Raw genomic sequence first — 21,568 nt, forward strand, 5'->3', positions numbered from 1 at the left:
AGTGGTGGAAATTTAGGCCTGGAGAAAGCCAGAGGGAGAGTCTTGGGAGTACATGGGAGGCCTTCCAACGAATGTGCAACTTCACGATATCATTGGGAAGCCCCAGAGTTCGCTTTCCCTTTATCAATTTTTGGAAGAGTGAGTTGGTTTTTTCTAAGCATCCTCCAAGTGTCTTTTTTTAATTATCATCTTGAACTCATGGATTTTTAAAATATTTGATGTATTTCAATTCATTGAAGGGTCTTTGTTTGTTTGTTTAGTTTTGTTTTTGAAGCACAAACGATGCCATTTTGTCCAGTGGGAGCTCCTTCAGGTTGGCACCTGAGTCCTTTTGACATGACCCCAGTGGTGTTCGATAACTTTCTTGTCTTCTGGTACAAGCTGTTCTGGTCTCACCTTATATATCTGGTGCTCCAGACCTGGAAATAGCAATTCTCTGAGAAGCCTTGGTTCGTTGCAGTAAGAAAAGATGCTTAAAGATCACAATTTGGTCACGATATGTGCTCAGTAAGAAACAGCTTATTTTCTTTCCGTTTCTCAATCTTTTCCAGGAAGGACCTGAGTCTGGGCCCAAGGACATCTGAAGGAGACCAGCCCCTGCCCCATTAAGCGCATTTCTCCCAGATCCCAGGCAGGCTCCTCCTTGGAGGTAAGCTCTACTCACCTGGGGCAGGCCTGCCCTTCTTCTCCCCTTCCCGAAGATTGTCCTTGGTCCCTCACAGCTGGTCCATCAGCCCCAAAGCCCTCCCCACCATCTCTCTTGGGTGTAGACTATAATGTGAGGAGTACAGACACAAAAATCAGACCGAGGATGTTGCTTACCTCTCTAAGCCACAGTTTCTGCATCTGCAAAGTGAAGTCAAAAATCTTTTAAATGAGGTCATTCAAGCAAAGTTCTTAGCGCAGTGCTTGGCTCACAGTAAGCACTAGAACACGTCATAGATTTGTATTATTACCTGCCAGAGGAGCCTACAGTGTCTTCACGCGCAAACAGAATCTCCAGCAGTCTTCTCGGGCCCTGCCGGGGCACGCGGGCTTGCAGACCCCCATCTTGCTGTAAAACAGAGACACAAAGGTGATTTGTCCTGGCTTTAACCTTTCAAAGGAGGGAGTCCCCAGCTGGCAAAGGAGCGTTCAGAGGAGGTAAGAAGTCCCTAGAGGGATGTCTTAAGTTGCAAGGAATAAGTGAATGTGTGTGTGGAGGGTAGTGGGCATCGTAAGGCACGCGTGGGGCAATAAGGGTGACAGGATCTTGTGTGAGGACAAATCAGGACCACAGTATGGCAGGGCCTCGTGAAATCTGGACTTGCAGGATCTGAGGCACCTCTAAGGACCAGCTCCCCTCTCTGCGGACATCAACGTCTGGTCACAAATATTCCTGTTTCTCCTCTTTCCACGCGTACGGTAGCATGGCACAACTCTTCCACCTTTAAAATTAGGCACGGCCATGAGACTTGCTTTAACCAATGAATTATAAGCAGAAGGGACATGTGTCACTTCTGGACAGAAGCCTTAATAGCTGATGTGCAATTGGCTGAATTTCCTTCCCCCATGTCTGCAATCATGGAGGCATCTGTCAAGATGGACCCTCTGTCAGCCTGAGTTTTCACGCAACCGTAGTGCGTAGAGCCTTCCTTGTTGACCTGTGACAGGTAGGTTGTGTGTGGTCAAGAATAAACTCTTGTTGGGTGAAGCCACTGAGATTTGGGGGCTGTTTGTTCCCACAGCAGAATCCAGCCCATCCTGACTAATTGCTCTCTATGTCCTTCCCAAAGGTTCGCTCCCTCTCTCAGAGAGTCTGCCACTCTCTGTAAATTGACTCCATCTTCTTCTCACCACCACCGAGCTTATTCTTTCCCTAGACGCTAGGAGAGTTCTTTCTTTGCAGCCACACTTCTCCTCATTTCTGCTCCCACATAATTTTTGCTTGTCTGACATTCTCCCATGGCCCTGTCTCTGCTTCTTGGCTCTGTCTGTAACTGCTTCCTTCTTGAGAATGGCTTAGTTCAGAGAGACGAAGAAAGACTCTGACCGCCCCAGCTCATGCCTTCATGCCAGGCCACACAGGGTTTGTGGGCCAACCCCTAGACTGGCTCTCTGGGGTAGACACCAAGCCCTGACCCAAATAGCTGTGGAGGAAGGGAACAAGTTGGGGAGTATATACATGATGCAAAACATGGCACCTGCCTGAGGATTCAGGTGGGACATGGCCACCTAGAAGGGACTACAAGTGGGCAGGCACCAGGTGGCAGGCAGGGGAGGGAAGGGTAAGGAAGGATGTTTGTTTTTAAGCATTAAGCCATGTTAACCTTCCATCTACAAGATACTCAACATCTGGCTGAAATAGGAACACTTTAACAGAACATCTGGCTACTCACTCTGCACAGTGTGAAGCAGCTGGATCCTTGGCAGCATCTGTGTGAGTCACTGATGTGGGGTCTCCTCTGTGTGTTTAACGTCACATTTGTGCTTTCCTTTGCCTGTAACAGAAAACCAGACTCAAACTGGTTTAAATTTTTAACAGGGGAACTCTAAGCTCATGGGGCTGAACCACAGATGAGTCTGGCTTCACATGGGCGTTAGTCTAGCTGCTGAACAAAATCATGAAGAACCCAGTTTCTTTGTATCCTGCTTATAGCTTTATCCCCAAACTGGCTTCCTTTGGAGGTCCCAAAAGCTGCCAGAAGACCTACCTTGTTCGATCACAAGAGTAGAATCAAATCTGTGCCAACATCCCTAGCAAAAAGTTTGACATCTACTCTGATTGGACAGGACGGCGTCATATGCTACCACCGACCCCATTACTGTGACCTAAGGGTGCTGGAATGTGCTGATGGGCTTAGTCACATGCTCCACCCTTGGAACCAGGGATGGAACAAGCTTCTTCAGAACCGCAAGGATCCCCAAGTGCAAAATGGAGAATGTCGGGAAGAGGAAAGGGGCATGGAGTTTTATGTACCGCTAGACACAGGGTCGGGACTAGGGTGAGGCAAGTGAGAGGCACTCACTCTCAGAGTTGGGCCTCCTCAAACTTTGTTTCCCAGGTTCCTCACTTGCTCCACCCTAGTCCCAGCCCTGGCTGCATGAAAAATTACCCCAAAACTTCAGTGACTCCAAACAATAAACATTTATTATCTCAGGGTTTCTGTGAGTCAGGAATTTGAAAGTGGCTTGGCTGGGAGTTCCAGCTTGGGGTCTCTCATGAAGATGCTGTCAAGATGTTAACCAGGACCGCAGTCATCTGAAGACTTGCCTGGAGCTGGAAGATCCACTTCCAGAATGGTTTCCTCATGTGGCTATTAGCAGCGCTCGGTTGCTCCTCATGTGGACCTCTTTCTGGGGCTGCTGGAGCATCCTTGTGTGTGCCAGGTTGGCTGGCCTCCCCCAGAGCAGGCGATCCAAGAGAGACCAAGGCGAAGCTACACAGTCTTTTATGACCAGTCTCAAAATTCACACACCATCACTTCTGCCATTTTCTTTCTTTCTTTTTTTTTTTTTAAAGATTGGCACCTGAGCCAACAACTGTTGCCAATCTTTTTTTTTTTTTTTTCCTGCTTTATCTCCCCAAAGCCCCCCGGTACATAGTTGCATATCTTAGTTGCAGGTCCTTCTAGCTGTGGCATGTGGGACGCTGCCTCAATGTGGCCTGACGAGCAGTGCCATGTCCACACCCAGGATCCGAACCAGCAAAACCCTGGGCCACCGCAGTGGAGTATGCAAACTTAACCACTTGGCCACGGGGCCAGCCCTGCAATTTTCTATTCATTAGAAATGAATCACTAAGTCCAGGCCACACTCAGGGAGGGGGGAAGTAGCTACCACCTTTTGAGGGAAGAACTGCCAAAGAATTTGTAGACATATTTAAGGGCACCATACAAGGCAACAACAAGATGACTGGGTCACTAAAGGTGCCCTGAATTATGGCTTCCTAACTTCCCGTTATCTCAGGCCAAGATGACAAGACGCTTTCCCTCCTGTACCAAATTCGTTTAATTAGTAATGTCTGTCTGAGAAAGACAGCTATAACTGATTATTAATGTCTGCCCAAGGCCTAACCAACAGCCATGGCTCCCTATTTCTCTGGTAACTGAATTTGTCTTTGTTCAGGATCCAGCTGCAGTGTGCTTAGAGAAGGAGGGCCCCAGATGATGAAGCATGATTGGCCTAAGCCAACCATCCCATAGGGAGGGGTGACCCCACTCCGCCTTGCCAGTGGTTGGTTGAGAGATAGACATGTAAGCCAGTCTAGCCAAAAGAAGGGGAAATCTGATGGAGAGGGTCTGGGAAAGGTTTTCCTCCCAGATAAAATGATAGCGGTGGGGCCGGCCCGGTGGCGCAGCGGTTAAGTGTGCACGTTCTGCTTCTCGGCGGCCCGGGGTTCGCCGGTTCGGATCCCGGGTGTGGACATGGCACCACTTGGCAAAAGCCATGCTGTGGTAGGCGTCCCACATATAAAGTAGAGGAAGATGGCACAGATGTTAGCTCAGGGCCAGTCTTCCTCAGCAAAAAGAGGAGGATTGGCAGCAGTTAGCTCAGGGCTAATCTTCCTCAAAAAAAAAAAGTGACACTGGTGAGGAGAATACATCCTTCCTTTGAAAGCAATTTAGAAGGACTTGATGCTTGGAGGTCCAGTTGCCATCTTACAATCGAAAGGAAAAGCTATGAGAATTTCCAGGAAAGGGAACCAGAGCCTAGCCATCACGGAGCTGTTGAATTAATTGTTCCTGGAAATGCCCTCCTCTAGACTTCCTGTTTTAAGAGATAGTAAATGCTCTTATTGAACATTTTGGTTGGGTTTTCCGACCTTGTGGCCCAAAGAGACCCAAATGGTATGTGAGATGGTCCCAAACGTTTCCTTCACATACCTTGAAGAAAATTGGACCAGCTCCTTCCTGACATCCTGTAAGAGTATGACTCAGTATGACTTATTGCATCCTTCTTCATGACCACCAGGTGCTCTCGGGAGCCTCTTCTTGGGTAACTAGAAAAGTAACACCCTGCACTTGTCTTCTTTCCTTTTGTTAGTTACAGACCTTTCTCCAGAGACCCTCTCTAAGATATCCACTGCTCACTTTGGGCTGGGCCCCAGGAGCAGGTTTATTTGATCTCTGGGGAAGGAGAAGGGCTCCCAGCCCCCAAGAAACCTGACTATGATAGATCCCTAGACCTGGTCACCCTAGGGTGAGCCAGGCGTGCTAGGAGGTCAGGTCTGGCTGCGTGTGCAAGCTGCTCCAAAGAGTCCTTTCCTTCTTGCCTTCCTCTCCCCTCCCCTTCTCCTTTCAAGAGCTTCCTTTCCTCTTATTTTCCTCTGCTCCAATATCCACTGTCTTCTTTCTCACTGCGCTTTTTACTCTGGACACACAGATGCTCAGAACAAAGACTACATGTCCAGCTTCTCTTGCAGCAAGATGTAGCTCCAGTGACTACATTGTGGCCAGTGAGCTGGCCAGGCAAGTGATGTGTGCAACTCTAACTCAGGTCCCTAAAGTGAGGGGGTCCCTAAAGCCCTCCCCCAACCCCTTCCTCCACTCCGATGCTTGCTGTTGTTAGGAATGGTGGAAAGAGAAGGAGCCTGTGCTCCCACACCAGCCCTGGACCCCCTACCTTTGCCTGTATTATGTAAGAGAAACTTCCATCTTGCTTAGGGCACTGTTATGTCCTGGTTTCTGTTTCCTGTACCCCAGTCCTTCCTCTCACCTCTCTTCCCTTTCTTTCTACTTTCGCTTCTCATGTTTTTCTCTTCCTTCTTCCTCTCCCTTCTGATCCTCAAATCCCCTCACCTTTCCCTTCTTTCTTCTATCGAATCCAGTCCCTTCCAAAGTGGCAGGTGGCAGGAGCAGGCAGCCAAGGGCCCAGATGGCCCTCTTTGTCCCCGGTCCCTGTGACCGTGTTCCTGTCTCGAGGGCCCTGACCAGCCAGGGGTTTGTTCCCACCCAGGGGAGTCTCCGGCCGTGTGCAGCTCTGTGCTCTGAGACTGGCCAGCTCCCAGGGAGGGGCAGAGAGCCAGCCAGGGCGCCAACCCCAGGCAGCCCATCCTGTGGCCTGACGCCCAGTGCCCAACTCCTGTCTCATGATTGCACGGTGGCTGCTGTGACGCCTGGAACTGGACACTTGCCTGGGCTGGAGACCATCTGGCTGTGCCCTCTGGCTTCCCTAGAAGGGAATGCTCTTAGATGTCAGGGAGGCTGAAGCCAGCCTGAGCTGGGGGCGACCACTTCTAACTCTTTTATTCATCAGGCCCAGGTCCAAACTTTGCACAGGTGGGTGACGGTGGCAGAAGAACAAGGGGCAATAAGGGTGCTCTCTCACCAGGGGGACCTCAAAGCCACCGTGTAAGGCCCCTGTGACATCCCCCTCCCAGCCCTGCCCTCTGAGCCCCAGTGCCAGACTTCTGTCCCTACTCAGCCCTCGCAGGCGACAGATGGTGCCTTGAAGAGAAGTCCTGGGTCTGGGCCCAGGGTGCGGTGTCAGCTGTGGCAGGGCGCTCCCCTTTCATCCTCTGGCATGTGGCTGGGGCAGCCCCAGCTCTTCACCTGGCTAAGTAGGACTTAGCGGGGCTAGGAGGGCTGAGCTGCGATAGGCCACATTCAGAGCTTTAGATGTCCCTTGGGAGTGGGGCCTGGCCTGTGAGAGGAGAGATGGCCTATGCCCCAGGGTGGGGAAAGAGGGCCCAGAGCAGCCGAACTGGGCCTCGCCCACAGCCAGTGACGTAAGTGGGGGGCCTCCGCTGGGCTCAAGTCACAGAGAATGGATGAAAGGCATCTGTCTGACTCCAAGCTGCTCTCAGTGATGGTCTGGACACCCAGAAGACCTCTCTCTGTGCCACCCTTCCATTCTAGATTCCCTCCCACCAAGCCGAGCTCCTTAATCTGAGCCAGCCCTTGACAAGAGGCAAGGTTGGGAATGACCTCACCTGGCCACTCCCAGATCAGTTACTGTCAGCGCAATGTCGTGATGGTGTGATGTCACGTCAGAATTCTCGAAACACTTTCCATCTGGAGTCAACATCCTTGCAGCTGCTCTGAGGGCCGCACCCCACCGCCAGTCATGGGATGGGATCAAGTGTCCTTCTGGAGGCCAAGCTGAGGGCAGGCTTAGGAAGAACAAAGTCAAGGCGGGGAGCTGCTGAGGGAACAGGGAAGCACTGTGGGGCTGAAGTGCAGAAGCTCTGAGCCCAGAGGGGAGCACGAGTGGCCCATAGAGTTCAGGGCTAGACCAAGAGCCCTGGGGAAGGGTCTCACGGGGGAAGCCAGAGACCAAGGAAAGATAGAGGAACACAAATAGGAGCCTCTCTCTCTCTCTCACACACACACACACACTTTCATACCCATACCATCCTCTATGTGCCGTGTACTCCCAAGACTTGAGCTTTGCTCATGCTGTTCCCCTGCTAGGAATGCCCTCCATCCCTCTGGGGAATTTCTTTCATCCTTCAGAGGACAGCTCAGATGTCACCTCCTCAGTGATCTATCCCCCCACACTGACCCCACCCTCTGCCTCTGGTCCACTAGATTCATGGAGCCCTCCTCTGAGCTCTGGCAGCTCTTCAGCCACACTGAGCTCACACTGCTGTGTTAGCAGATGGGTTCACAGCCCACCTGCCCATCTTCCCACCGACAGGGGGCGCCTCGGGGGCAGGCTGAGGCAGCCTGGCAGAGTTCAGGTGTGACTTGGTCCTGTGTAGATGTGTGGTTACCAGGGCCTGCCCTTGAGGAGTTTACAGACAGGCAAGAGGACACTGTGGAGGGCAACATGGAGCCCACTTTTGTGACTTGTTTGCCCCATGCCGAGCACACAGATGAGGCTGAAACAAATAGCTACTTACCAAATGCACTTAAACAGGCCCTTGTCATAGAGCCACACACAGCCCAGAGGGCTCTCTCTCCTCAACGTCTTGGAGTTATTTGGGGGTTGGCCTTCAGTGTAGGGAAAAGATGCAAAAAAAAAAAAGGAATCTGGTTTTGTTGGAACAAACAAACAAAACCAAAGCTGCTCAGGTGTTTCCCACACCACAGAAGCCACACAAAGAAGAGGGCAGCCTGGGGACCGAGCGCTTGGGAGCCTGGTGGAGGGCCTGCTCTGCCACTCGCTAGGCACATGGTGGTGCCAGGCAAGGAGCTTAACCAGTCAGAGCCTCAATTTCTTCCTTGGTCTAATGAGAATATCTATGGAAAGAATATCCTCAGTGTTGTAAGAAACAAATGAGATAACACACCAATGGTACCGATTCTCATTCAGCCCCATCTGCCACTTCAACTTCTAGTTCTAGAAAACTGGTGTCAGTGACAAAGCCCCCGAGGAACTCTGTGAAATCATCAACTGTTAGCGTGAGAATGTTCTGGAGACGACAATATAAATGTAGAGAGACAGGTCCATATTAGGTATTCATTAGATGCTTATGGATGAGATTATCTTTTAGACAATTTCTAACTTCAAAACTCTAAAATTTTAAATGTATTGAGAGTGACCCTTATTTAACCAGAATGACTTGACTACCTGGAACTCCAGCCCCTGAGCATTCTGCGTGAACAGAAAAAATTCTCCCTGGGAAAACCAGGGGTCCAACTCACAAAAAGCGTGACCTCATCCTGTGCTCCCCACTTCTGTATGATGGGGACACGGAGCCAGGGGCAAACATCGCACATCTTCTGGGACAGCCAAGTTTTTCTGGAGGCTGACAAGAACCAAGAAGAATTTTCCTAATTCTAAGATGTGCATTTTTTTCATATATTAATATTTCTAAAAAAGTGAATGCGTTGATGGATTTGTTTAATGTGGCCATGTTTCTTCCTCCTCAAAAAAAACCCTTTTTTTGAATGTCCTTAAATCCATGGGGCTTCTTGCAATTGACAGCATCCTAGAACCAGAAATGGAACTGTTAGTCATTTAAAACATTGTTTTGCTGCTAAAACTTGCCAGAACACACTAAAAAGGAGAAAGTAAAATGCATGTGAACTTTTAAGAAAAAGGATGAGAGGTCAACAAAATGTTTTGCTTGTGGCGGGGCCACTGCTCGCCGAGCGCCAGGCCCTGCTGCCCTCCCCCGTCCCTTGCCCTTGGCTGCGCTGAGGACGGCCGTCTAAAACCACCATCTGGGATCAGCCTGCCCAGAGCGAGGTTGCCTGGGAATCAAATTAAAGATTGGCAAAGCAGGGATGTCCCGCGAGACACAAGCAGCCACATGGCCGTGGGGCAGCACACCTGTGTCCACGGTGCCATGGGGTGGGCACAGCTGAAAGTTCCTGGGCTGCAGGGGGAAAATAGGGCTGTGGCAGGGTCTCTGTGCCTCCATGCCCCCTTCTAACCCCAATCCCTTCTGGACCAATCTTGGGGGAGGACAGAGCTTCAGGGACCACACAGGTTATCAACCAAGAATGAGTCCAGGTTGTCAAAGAGTTGCTTACCCAGCCAGGCCCACTCCAAACTTTTGGTGGAGAAGGGTGTGGGCCGGGTGGAGAACTAGAATCCTGCTGGTTTAATCCCAACTGGAGTAAATGAAAACCCTGAGTCCTTGGCTTAGGGAAGGGAGCATTTGGGCTGGTCCAAGGTCTCCTGTCATCCCTGGGGACAAAGGGCCATGGCTGCGGTGGTAGGCAAGAGATGGTAGGCCAGGCTGGGTCTCTTCCCCACAGACTTGGCTGATTCCTGGAGCCCGCTGACCTTGACAACAGACCCATAGCATCCTCCTGACTACCCTCCTCCACCCTCTCCGCCATCCTCCTGAGCCCAGGGTAGGAGGTCCCACCCTGCCTCAACTGTCCCACCCACACTGTGCGAGACTTAGAGATGCCAACTTTATGATTTCTAGAACATCTGACATTCTCTTAGCATCCAATATTTTTCAGCCTGGAACCCTTTCCCCGACGTCCTTCTAGATCAGAATTCTCAGCCTCTTTCTCTGCTTTGGCTCCCGGGAAAGATGACTCCTATGAGCAGACACGCTCCCTTGGGCCAAATCTGAGCTACCTCCCTAAATTATAATTCCGTCCCTCTTTCTCCCGCATTGTGCTGCCACCAAATCTCACAGGTACCTCTATTACTGCACTCTATACGGTGAGCCTTGGTTATTTATTTACAGGACAGTCTCCCTTGGGGGCTTTTTGTTTGTTTGCATGTTTTTAAAACCGGCGCCGAGCCCAGCATCTAGCATGCCGTCTGCAGGAAATGTCCCTGAAGTCCTTCTTCTCACCTGCCAAGAGAGGACCTGTTGAGGAAGACGGAAAAAGTACTCTGTGAACAGGGTTGTGAAATGACAGGGATGACGTGAGGGGCTTTCGAAACCCTGGGAAGGAGTACCCATGTGAATTACAGCCCCTTGCTATTCTCGGCTACCAGCGGTTCAGGTTTTGACTCAGGACAGCAGCCAGGAGCCTGCAGTCAGCCGGGGACAGAGCAGCCCAGGCAGCGCAGGCCTCTGCTGCCCCCTGGTGGACCCTGGGGCATCAACCGAGCTGCGTCTCCAAGGGCCCCCAGCTTTTGCTCTCTGGGAAACTCCTCAACTGCAAGCCTGAAGACAGATTTTTCACTGGGGACCCCACTGCACAGCTGCCCAGCGAATGCCTCTTTGTGCCATGGTACCAGGAGCAGCTAAGACCAGGGGCTTAGGTGTTTTTCAACTTGAAGCTTTGCAGTTTAACTCGCGGTGTCATCTTCAGCATCCTCCTTCACCTATCCAAGCCTCAGTTTTCTCATCTGTAAAATGGGGATGATAATATGCATTCTATCTTGTATGGGTTTTATACGGATTAAAGGAGATAATGCATGAAAATCGCTTAGCATGGTGCCTGGCCTATAGTAAAGACCTAAAGTAGGAGCTATTGTTGTCATTCTAACAAAGAGAATCTTGGTGACCCTCTGTCTCTCTCCTCCTCCTCTCTCTGCCATCCCCTTTCTCCATGAGACACTTTCTCCACTAATCCATTTCCCCCACCCCCACCCGCCACCTGCTACCACCTCCCAGTGCTGGCAAAGAATCTGCACCCAAGGAAATAATTATGACGCCCGTGATGGCCTAGACAACTGCAAGACCAAATTATGATGACAAATGAAATGCACCAGGCCTGGCCCAAGGACTCCTGGCTCAGCTGGAGAAGCTCAACAGGACGGCGGCACTGCCCTGTCAACCCAGATCCGCCCACTCCGGGAAATGGGGCCAGGAGCCAGGGTTTTGTGCCCTGGGTGGTCTGGAAGCCCAAACCTTAGCTGATCTGGGGAAGTGGAGGTGAGGTGCTCAGAGGAAGCAGTCAGCTCTTGTCACTCATTGCCACCACCACCCTGAGAAGGAGAATGGAATCAATTCAGGAAATGGCAAATTTTTCCGCACCGCCTCCCCTACTGTTCTCCCTTTTCTTTATACTTTTCCTCATTAAGAATGTTTCACTTATTGGGATGATACAAGTAAACATGTTTATTGTGGAAATCTTGGAATATACAAGGTATTAAAAAAGACCATCAAAACCACCTACAATACATTCACCCATTCAAGCAGACGTTTCTGAGCAGCCCCCAGATCCTGGGAACAGCATGGTAAAGCAGAGACACCATCTAGCCCCTCCCCAAAGTCACGTTCTGGGAATCCCATCACTCCCGGGACAACCACTTAGAATAGTTCAATGTGGTTCCATCATCTTTTTCCTAAACATATCTAAATCTATATCTAGTTACTTTAAACAACACTGAAATCATACTGTCTATATCTATACATGTGATCAAAAAAATTCTCACATGAATTATTTTAACAGCTGAGTATTCCAACATGTAAGTGTAATATAGTCTCACGAGTCTCAGACTGTCAGTTATTAGCTCGTTTCCAATTTTTTTTGCAACTCTAAGTAACACTGTGATGAAAGATACCCACTGCCTCACACTGTCTGTTTCACCTGAGGACAGAATGGCACCTGGGGCGTCTGGCCCAGGCTCAGCTGCTTGTCTGGACTTGGCTGGTCATGACCATGTGCTGACGAAGCTCCTGCTCTCCCCTCCAGGAAAGAGGTTCAACTGAGGACCCTCATTGCACCTCACAAGTGTTCTGCTCTGACCTGCTCCTGGGAGCCGGGGGTGGGCCACAGGGAGCAGCCGTCCTCTGACCACGTCTCTGCTGGAAATCCACCCTGGTCCAAACAATGGCCCAGCCAAATCCTTCCTCTGTGGTGGCACTGAGTTTTCAAGATTCAGTCGTGACCTCACCCACTGCCTTCTCCAAAGGGTCTCTAGGAAACGCTCAGGGATGCTGTCGGCAGACCTTGTTCAGCTTATCCAGTCCTAGGGGCTTTCATCCAATAGTGCAAACTGCCCCTTCCTCACACAGGGTAACCTCTAGGGTTGTTGAGTGGGGACTCAGCCATTTCCTTCATTAATTTAATCATCCCATTTTCACGTTCTTGCCTTGCCCCGCCTCTGCCGTGCCTGACGTCCCCAAGTCCAGCATCCTTCTGGTTCAATTTCTCCAGAGGAGAAATGCCTTTCTGCTGGGGTCGGGGCAGTCTGCAGGTCGAATACAGACTTTTAGCCAATCCTTGTGTGTTCAGCCCTACCCACGCCCCTACCGCTCTCTCCACGTTTAGAAGACCTCAGGCCTCTGATCCCTAAACCAGTCAGAGGTTCTGTACAGAAACAGCTTGCTTTTTTTTGACATATAACATTGTGTAAGGTTAAGATGTACAAATGTTGATGTGATACATTTATAGATGGCCATATGATTACCTCCTGTAGTGTTAGCGAACGCGTCATCAGGCTACATAATAATCACTTCTTTTTTATGGTGGGAACAATTAAGATCTAGTGACTTAGCAACTTTAAAGTTTATAATACAGTATTGTTGGCTGTAATCACTATGCTGTGCAAAAAAAAAAGCTAATGCTTTAATTGTTTCTTCCTCTGTAGGCAGTTGGGTTTTGCACTCCCCCATCGCTGAGTTTTTGTTTCATCCGTCAAGGTCCCATCTTCTGAATTTGCTGACATCTCTCACCTGGATTGTCTTTGCCTGGCTTGTCTTCTGCTGACTGCTCATCCACTCCCCAGCCTCATGGGGCTGGGGTTCTCAGAGCACATCCGTGCACCGTCTTGTTTGTCTACACCTTTTCCCGAGGTGAGCCCAGCCATTCCCAAGCTGTTAATGTCTCCATTCACATTGGACACAGGCTGAGTCAGTCAGTTTCTCCCTCCAAGAATTTGGACTATTGACCTGAGAGGCAAAGACTAGGGTTCCTTGGAAGTGAGCATGCTTTTAGCAACATTCTAGAACAAGCAGTGATACTGGAAATACTGTCTCAGGCCAGAGAAGGTTGGTAAATTGTTGGTTCTCTATCTTCAACAAGGTAAGCACAGAAATTGAGTGATCATTTAGAAATTTATGGCAATTTAACAAAGTTGTGTCTGTTAAACCCAATCATTAAAAATAGGGTTTGTACTAGGTATATCTTTTTTAATTTTATTTTTCTAGTAATTTGCTTTTATTGCATTTTCAAAAACATCGGGATATAGATTTTGGAATTTTTTAAAACCTGATTCTTCAACCACAGAGAGTCTGAGCAGTCCCGTTCTACGAGGGAAGTCCGTGAGCCACTGCTGGCCACCCTGGACGGCCTTCCCGGGGCTGCCTGAGGTTAGGTGATCCAGCTGTGCCTCAGAAGCCACGGGCCAGCCCTGGGTCCTATCAAGAAATTTCCTGTCAACTTAAGCTAACCAGAGGCAGCTCTGATATTTGCCACAGAAAGGGCTTTAATTTTTACAAGTGCTGTTCCAATCTACAGATATGAAACACAAGGCTCAGAGATGTTAACTAGCTTGCCTGCAGCCCCAAAACTAGTAACCAACGGAGCCAGGCTTCGAACCAAAGTCAGCCTGCTCCCACGTCTCTGCCTTTCCACTGCTGCACGGAAACTTAAAAACCTCCACAAGGACTCAGAATTTTCAGTATTGGTGAGGGGTGGGGAAGCAGGAGTCCTGATTATCATTGGTGAAAATGTGAACTGGTAAAAAGAAAAAAAAGCTTTGCGAGGAAATAATTGACAACAGCTATGAAAATTTTAAATCCGCATACTCTGATATTTTTTAGGAATTTATCCTACAGACTTACTTGCACATGTGTGCAAAGGCATATGTTCCAGAATAATCATTTCAGCATTGTTTTACTAGTGCAAGATTGGAGACAACCAACTTATCAGGGAACTAGTTAAACTGAGAATTCCGGTGGGACTGAGATTTGCATTTCCCCATGTATCCCCTGTACCTTTTGGATTTTTTTTTTTTTAAGCTAAATTCTATGAGCTTTTTGCTCTGTGACTTAGACAGTGGGCCTGTTCCAGGGGTTCCTGCCTCTGGGAGCAGTTGCCAGGAAGTACTTCACCCCCCACTGTGTTGGCACCTTCCGGGGTCAGTTCACACTGCAGGTCAGGGTGCCTGCTCCCTGGGGCATGCCTCCTCAGATACCCAGGGCTCCGACACGTTAACAGACCCTTTGGACATGCATAGATTCTGCACAGGAAAGCAGAGTGGCCTTGATACCGCTCAGCACCAGGTTGACATAAGGGAAGCCATATTGTAGAAAAGCAACCATATTGTAACTTTTAATGATCTCTGACTAACTAACCCAGCTAGATTTGCACCCTCCAGGAGAGCCACCTGCTCTGTGGATTTTATGACCTCTGCTTGTGCATGTACCTCCCAGCTGTGATGACGATAACTTCGTTCTTTTGAGTTCCTTAGGAATGAGATGACCCCCGTGAACAGAGAGTCTATGCTGATAGCCATCATCAATGAAAAGTGAAAGATCTGGTGGGTCAACATTCCTAACCTCCTCCCCTATAATCCACTGACCTATATAACTGCTTCAAGATTCTGTGTCCCCTTAAGATCGTTCTTATGGACATGAGTGGGCCATCTTTCCTCTTGCTAGCATGCTGTAATAAAATGCCCTTTCTCTGCCACTATCTCGCCTCTTGACGACTGGCTTTTGACTCTTGGCAAGCAGATCGTGCCCTTTGTCCTGTGATAGCCTGAAACAAAATGATTTTGGCAATTCTTTCCCCTGGGGGCTCCAGGGAAATATGTAAATGAAAATATGTGACTATGTATGGAATGTATGTAAAATAAAAAGTATATGTGACTATGTAAATGATACAGCAAATACCAACTTAGACACGGAAAATTCAGATATTACTTGATTTAGGGAGCACCTATTATTTTTGCCACCCTGTATCAACTCACTCTTCTAGAATTTGTGCCTTAATTTCCCTCTGGGATCAACCTCTCCCATGGAATTTCTGAGGTCATTGACCCCACCCTTAGCTCTAGGGGACATGAGCAGCATAATCCAGGCTGGCACAATTAAAGCCCGAATTCCTTGGCTCTGGGATTAGTTCAGGCAAGGAAAGAAACATGTCCCAGCACAAGCAATGATAATTCTGCTGAGATTCCTAGGAAAGAAATGCACACCCTCACCAGTTCGCACAAGGGAGATGGGGCTGAAGCTGAGGGCGCCATCCTGCTTCCTGGGGCAAGGCCTGTCTGATGAGAAACGAGGAATCCAGGAAGAAAATTAGTTCCTGGTACAATTTTCAAGCCTAGATCAGGCTGCACCTTTCCACTGGATTGTCTACACAAGCTGTATCTACTTCTAGGCCTCCCATTCATCTCAACCCTCACTATAGGGGTTTTTCCTTCCACTACTCCAGCAAAGACTGCTCATCAAATCTGAGGTCTCTTTCTACATCATCAGAATGCACCTCTTAGCAGCCTCTTCCTCCCTTTAGAAAACCTCGCCCTCTTGGTGTCTGTGATGTGCCTCCTTGGTTTCCCTCAGTCTCTCTGGCTTCTCCTCTTCTGCTGGGCTGGCTGCTCACCCTCTCCCCAACCTCTTGGTGATGGGGCTCCCAGGGCTCATTCCTGCCCCCTCTTCTTCCATTCCCAAGGTGTTAATCACTACCTGTATTTGATGACACTCAAATTTGTATCCATCCCAAACCTCCTTTCCGAGCTCCAGAAAATTTGCGTAATTCACTTGCCATACTTGAGCACGTTTAACTCCAAATCTCTCATTGCAGGCCCACTCAAAACTTGTTTCACATCCAGTGTACCACCTTTGCAAACGGGACCACCAACCACCCTGATTCTTCAACCAAAAACCTGGGAATCATTTAGACTCTTCCCTCTCCTCCCCTGGTCTCTACACATAACTCATCAGTAAGACCTGTCACTTTTACTTACAAAACATACTTTGAATTCTTTCACTTTTCTCCATCTTCACTCTCATGGCCTGTGATGGTCATTAGCGTGATCCAGTTTTTCTCCTCTTGGGTACATGGTAGGATGGCACCTTCCCACCCCATCTGTAGTGAGGCATGCCTGTGTGACTGACAGCCAATAACGTGTGAGTGGAAGAGACAGCTGCCACTTCTGATGGGGACTTTTAAGAGCCGATACACTTCCCTTTCTCCTGCCGTGAGGATTATGGAAATTGTGTTGAGACGGGGACCCTGTCAGCCTGAATCCCTGAATGATTAAGATGAGCAGAGCCTCTCTGCTGATCCACAAAAAACTGAGCACGAAGGAGAAATAAACGTTCATTATGTTAAGCCAATGTGGTTAGGGGATGTTTGTTACTGCAGCACAACCTAGCCCATCCTGTCTGATACACTAACCAAGTCCAAGTCATCCAAACTATTGAAATAACCTCCTACTTCTCCTCTTCTCTCCTTCCACACAGCGGTCAGAGCAGCCTTTATACAGTATAATTTGGGTCCCCTCACTCCCTCCTTAAAACCTTTCAGCAACTTCCCATTGCACCTGGAAGAAAATCCAAACTCCTTCCCTATAGCCGTAGGAGCTGCCGCCTGCCTGTCTCTCTGATCTGGTCTCCCACCCTGTCTTCCTCATTCGTTATAGTCCAGTTCCCCCTCGACTCCTTGCTATCTCTAAGGCACCAAGCCCTTTCCTGTCTCAGAGTTTTCACAAATGCTGTTCCCTCTGCCTGGAACGCTTTCCCCACACTATACACATAGCGGCTCCTTCTCATTCTTCCAGCTTCAGCTTAAATGACACCTCCTCAGGCAGGCCCTGCCACTACACCCTGTTCATTTCCTCATTAGCTCTTACCACAAGTTGGAATTGCATTTGTTTTTCTCATTTATTTCCTTGTGTATTCACTGAGTTGTAAGCTCTATGGGGGCCCTGTCAGCCCTCAATAAACGTTTGTTGAAGGGAAGAAGGACTGAAGGAGAAGGCCATTGAGAAGGGTAAGGCTCTAAGCAGATGTAAAGTGGTGGTGGTGATGGGGCAGCTAATATCAGGACCATCCAGACTCGCCCTACAGGATGGGTCCTTTCAGGTGACAGGAGGCTGAACTCCTGTCAAGGTCTTTTATTCCCCTCAGCAGCTAACGTGTCTCTGAGATCCTGGGGCTCTTCCAGAGGGCCCGCTTGGGCTCTGTCCTCCCTCTTGGCTCTGACAGCTCACCCTGTGACAGCCCAGCCTGGAGCGGGTCCAGCCAGGGAGGAGGAACGGGCAGCCAGCCCCACTAGGGAGGCAGCCAGCTACTGCCGTCATGGAGAGAGCAGCCTGCCAGCTCCCTAGAAATAGCCCAAGGTCAAGGTGGGGTGCTTCCGTCTCCTACAGATGGAGAAATCTGGGGAGACTCCAGTCCGGATTTCCCTCCACCTCACTACTCGGATCCCTGACTCTGGTCTGGAGCGCCCTGACTTCCACCCACCCCTCCACAGACCCCTGAGTTCATCACTGCTGTCAAAGGATCCCCAGACCTCCAACCCCCTCCTCCCAAAATACTTCTGAGGTGGAGAGGGCAGGCCTTATCCTGTCTCACAGAGAAGGACACTGTGGCTCAGGGATGTCAAAGGTCTCGACCAAGATCACAAAGTAAGTTGACAGGCAAATCGGAATTCAAATATAGAACCCCAACCCAGATGCAATGCCTTATCCCAGCAGAACATTCCACATGAGGGATGTGCTTTAGAGTCCCACAGCCTCTGCCCTGGGACCGACCTCTTCTACATGACACTTGCTCTTGGGGGCTCTTTGCCTGTGGACTCTGACCTTATTCCCTGGACTGGGGAGAGCAGTTCAGCTTCTTCAGCTGCCTGCCTCCGCTGATCTCCCCAGGACCCAGCTCTTTTCTACCTGATCCCTTGCCCTCCATTTTCACCTCTGGCCCTAGATGCTCCGTCTGCCTGTCCAGCTCACTCACTGGACCTCACAGCTGGCCCAACTACCCAGACCACTGCCCTCACACCCACAACACGCTTATTCCTCTAACAATGAAGACTGAGGACTCTCTGGGTCCAGCCACAAGCTTCCTTGGTCCCTGGTTCCAAGAGGGGCTCCCAGACTACCTTCTCTTGGAGGTTCCTACAGGCCTGGGAGGAAGGAGCAGGAATGTAAGTCAGGCGGCTGGGGGAGGGTGTGAAGAGGCCACAGAGATGGTTGGCTGTACGTTTGAATAGGACCAGACACGGCGGGCACGTAGTAGGTTTCCACTAATCGCATTACAGCAAGCAAAGGAGACATAGGGATCAGTAGAGACTGAAAGGTGGATTTTTCCTTTTTAAAAAAAAAAAAAAAATACAACGTTTGTCATGGAAGGACATTCAATAGGTCCAAGTAAATCTGGTAGACTGTCCCGGAGCAGACCACCTTCGGAACCTAAACGACCGGTTCTTCGTGAGCACAGCCAGGTTGTATGCGGATGGGCGCTGCACACACACAGCACACCTCCAGGGGCATCCGTCACGTTGCAATGATTGTGAACTTAATATTTATTATAGTTCTCCGGCAAGTGGTAGTCAAATGTCTTCAGGAAGAAACAGCATCTTTTCTGATTCTGCTGGGCTACTGGTGGGGCTTCAAATAGGTACTTCTAGGAAGGTTGAAATCGACTGTTTCTCTGCAGATGTTAGAATATTTCTAGTGTAAACATGTCAACTCTACTCATTTGCGCGACAGCCCTTTCTTCCTAGAGTATGCAAAGGTTGAAATGAATTAACATCCATTCTTAATTACAGAGGTCCAGATTAAGGAAGACAGATTATATTTTACATGCTGTGGGGGTTGAGGGGTGTGTGTTCAACAACACTGTGCTGTCAACAACACTCATAATTCTTAGGCCTTATTTTAAGCAGTGTATGAATTTGGAAATTATATGACAATTTCTATTTTGCATACCTTAACATGGAAAGTGTTCAGAAATCTTTTTTTTTAATTGAGGTATAATTGGCATACATTACCTTAGTTTTAGGTGTACAACATAATGTTTTGATGTTTGTGTCTATTGCAAAATGATCACCACAATAAGTCTGGTTAACATTCATCACCATACATAGTTACCAGAATTTTTTTTTCTTGTGATGAGAATTTTTAAGATCTGTTCTCTTAACAACTCTCACATATGCAATATAGTATTATTTATAGTCATCAGTACATCTCCATGACTTATTTTTTTAATAATTGCAAGTTTGTACATTTTGACTCCCTTCATCTATTTCACCCACTCCCCACCCGCTGCCTCTGGCAACCACCTATCTGTTCTCTGTATCTATGAGCTTGGGGAGTTTTGGTTTGTTTTTTAGATTCCACATATAAGTGAGATCTTCTGATATTTGTCTTTCTCTGTCTGATTCATTTCACTTAACATAATCCCCTCAAGGTCCATCCATGGTGTTGCAAATGGCAAGATTTGTTCTTTTTCATGGCCGAATAACATGCTATTGTGTAGAATAACACCACATTTTCTTCATCCGTTCATCTGTCGTGGACATTTAGGTTGTCCTCATGTCTTGGTTACTGCAAATAATGCTGCAATGAACATGGGAATGCACGTACCTTTTCAAGTTACTGTCTTCACTTTCTTCAGATAACTACCCAGAAGTGGAATTGCTGGATCATATGATAATTCTATTTTTAGTTCTTTGAGGAACCTCCACACTGTTTTCCACAGTGGGGGCACCAATTTACATTCCCACCAACAGTGCACAGGGTCCCCTTTTGTGCACATCCTCTACAACATTTGTTATTTCTTGTCTTTTTGATAGTAGCCATTCTAACACGTGTGAGGGGGTATCTCATTGTGGTTTTGAATTACATTTCCCTGATGGTTAGTGATGTTCAGCACCTTGTCATGTGCCTGTTGGCCATCTGTATGTCTTCTTTGGAAAAATGTCTATTCAGAGCCTCTGCCCATTTTTTAGTCAGATTGTTTGTTTTCTTGCTATTGAGTTGTATGAGTTCTTTATATATATTAGATATTAACCCCTACAGATATATGATTTGCAAGTATTTTCTCCCATTCAGTAGGTTGCCTTTTCCTTTTGTTGATGGTTTCCTTTGCTGTGCAAAAGGCTTCTAGTTTGATGTAGTCCCACTTATTTATTTTAGCTTTTGTTGCCTTTGCTTTTGGTATCAAATCCAAAAAATCATCCCCAAGACTACGTCAAGGGGCTTACCATCTATGTTTTCCTCTAGGAGTTTTATGGTTTCAGGTCTTATGCTCAAGTCTTTAATCCATTTTTAAGTAATTTTTGGATATGGTGTAAGATAGTACTCCTGTTTCATTCTTTTGCATGTGACCGTTCAGTTTTCCCGATATCATTTATTCTTGGCTCCTTTCTCGTAAATTAATTGACCATATGTGCATGGCCTCTCTATTCCGTTTCATTGATCTATGTGTCTGTTTTTAAACCAAAACGAGGCTATTTTGACCATTATAGCTTTTTAATATAGTTCGATATGAGGGAGCGTGATGACTCCAGCTTTTTCTTCTTTCTTAAGATTGCTTTGGCTATTTGGGGTCTTTAGTGGTTCTATACAAATTTTAGGATTATTTGTTCTATTGCTGTGAAAAGTGCCATTTTGCTTTCGTTTTTTTTTTAAGATTGACACCTGAGCTAACATTTGTTGCCAATCTTCCTTTTTTTTTCCTCTTCTCCCCAAAGTCCCCCAGTACATAGTTGTATATTCTAGTTGTGAGTGCTTCTGGCTGTGCTATGTGGGACGCCCCCTCAGCATGGCCTGATGAGCAGTGCCATATTCGCACGCAGAATCCGAATAAGACAAACCCTAGGCCACCAAAGTGAAGTGTGTGAACTTAACCACCTGCCACGGGGCTGGCCTCCCATCTTCTTTCTCACCAGAAGTTTCTGGTTGACATGAAGACCTTTCTCCAGAAGTCTTTTGAAGATAACGTTTGGAAAATAAATAGCAAATAGGATTGTTTTCTGTCTTTATGTAAGAGGGAACACTCTCAGGTGACCCAGCTATCAGCTGCAGTTCCCCAGCCTTGTTCATTGGGAAGTCCAATGCTGAACCCCAGTGTGTCATCTGCCTACCACCCCCACCACCCCTGCGTAGGGCTGGAGACTGCTTCCCACAATCCCCTTCCTCATTTGCTCCCAGGTTAGACTTTGCTAATGAGAGGATCTTGCAAAGGATTTGGAAGGCAGAAGGGAAGCAGAAGCCTTTTTTCTCTGGAGCTTGTCAGAACAGACGTGGTGGCTTCATCAGATGCAGAGGCATCACGGACCTCCAAGAACCCCCACTTTGTGCCACTTTCTCCCCCTCACAC

The 21,568-nt window shown here is 48.3% G+C and overlaps 1 long non-coding RNA gene across 1 annotated transcript; it reads right to left on the bottom strand.

Annotated features, from left to right (window-relative positions):
• Positions 1-772: 772 nt before the first annotated feature.
• Positions 773-4,974, bottom strand: LOC124239158 (uncharacterized). The gene is made up of 4 exons (XR_006888561.1): positions 4,866-4,974; positions 2,379-2,480; positions 957-1,054; positions 773-846 (listed from the first exon to the last, which is right to left on the bottom strand). It is a non-coding gene; the product is annotated as an uncharacterized LOC124239158 (long non-coding RNA).
• Between the last annotated feature and the right edge of the window lie 16,594 nt (positions 4,975-21,568).

The sequence above is a fragment of the Equus quagga genome, chromosome 5 (assembly GCF_021613505.1).
Source record: "Equus quagga isolate Etosha38 chromosome 5, UCLA_HA_Equagga_1.0, whole genome shotgun sequence".
Classification (NCBI taxonomy): Eukaryota; Metazoa; Chordata; class Mammalia; order Perissodactyla; family Equidae; genus Equus; species Equus quagga.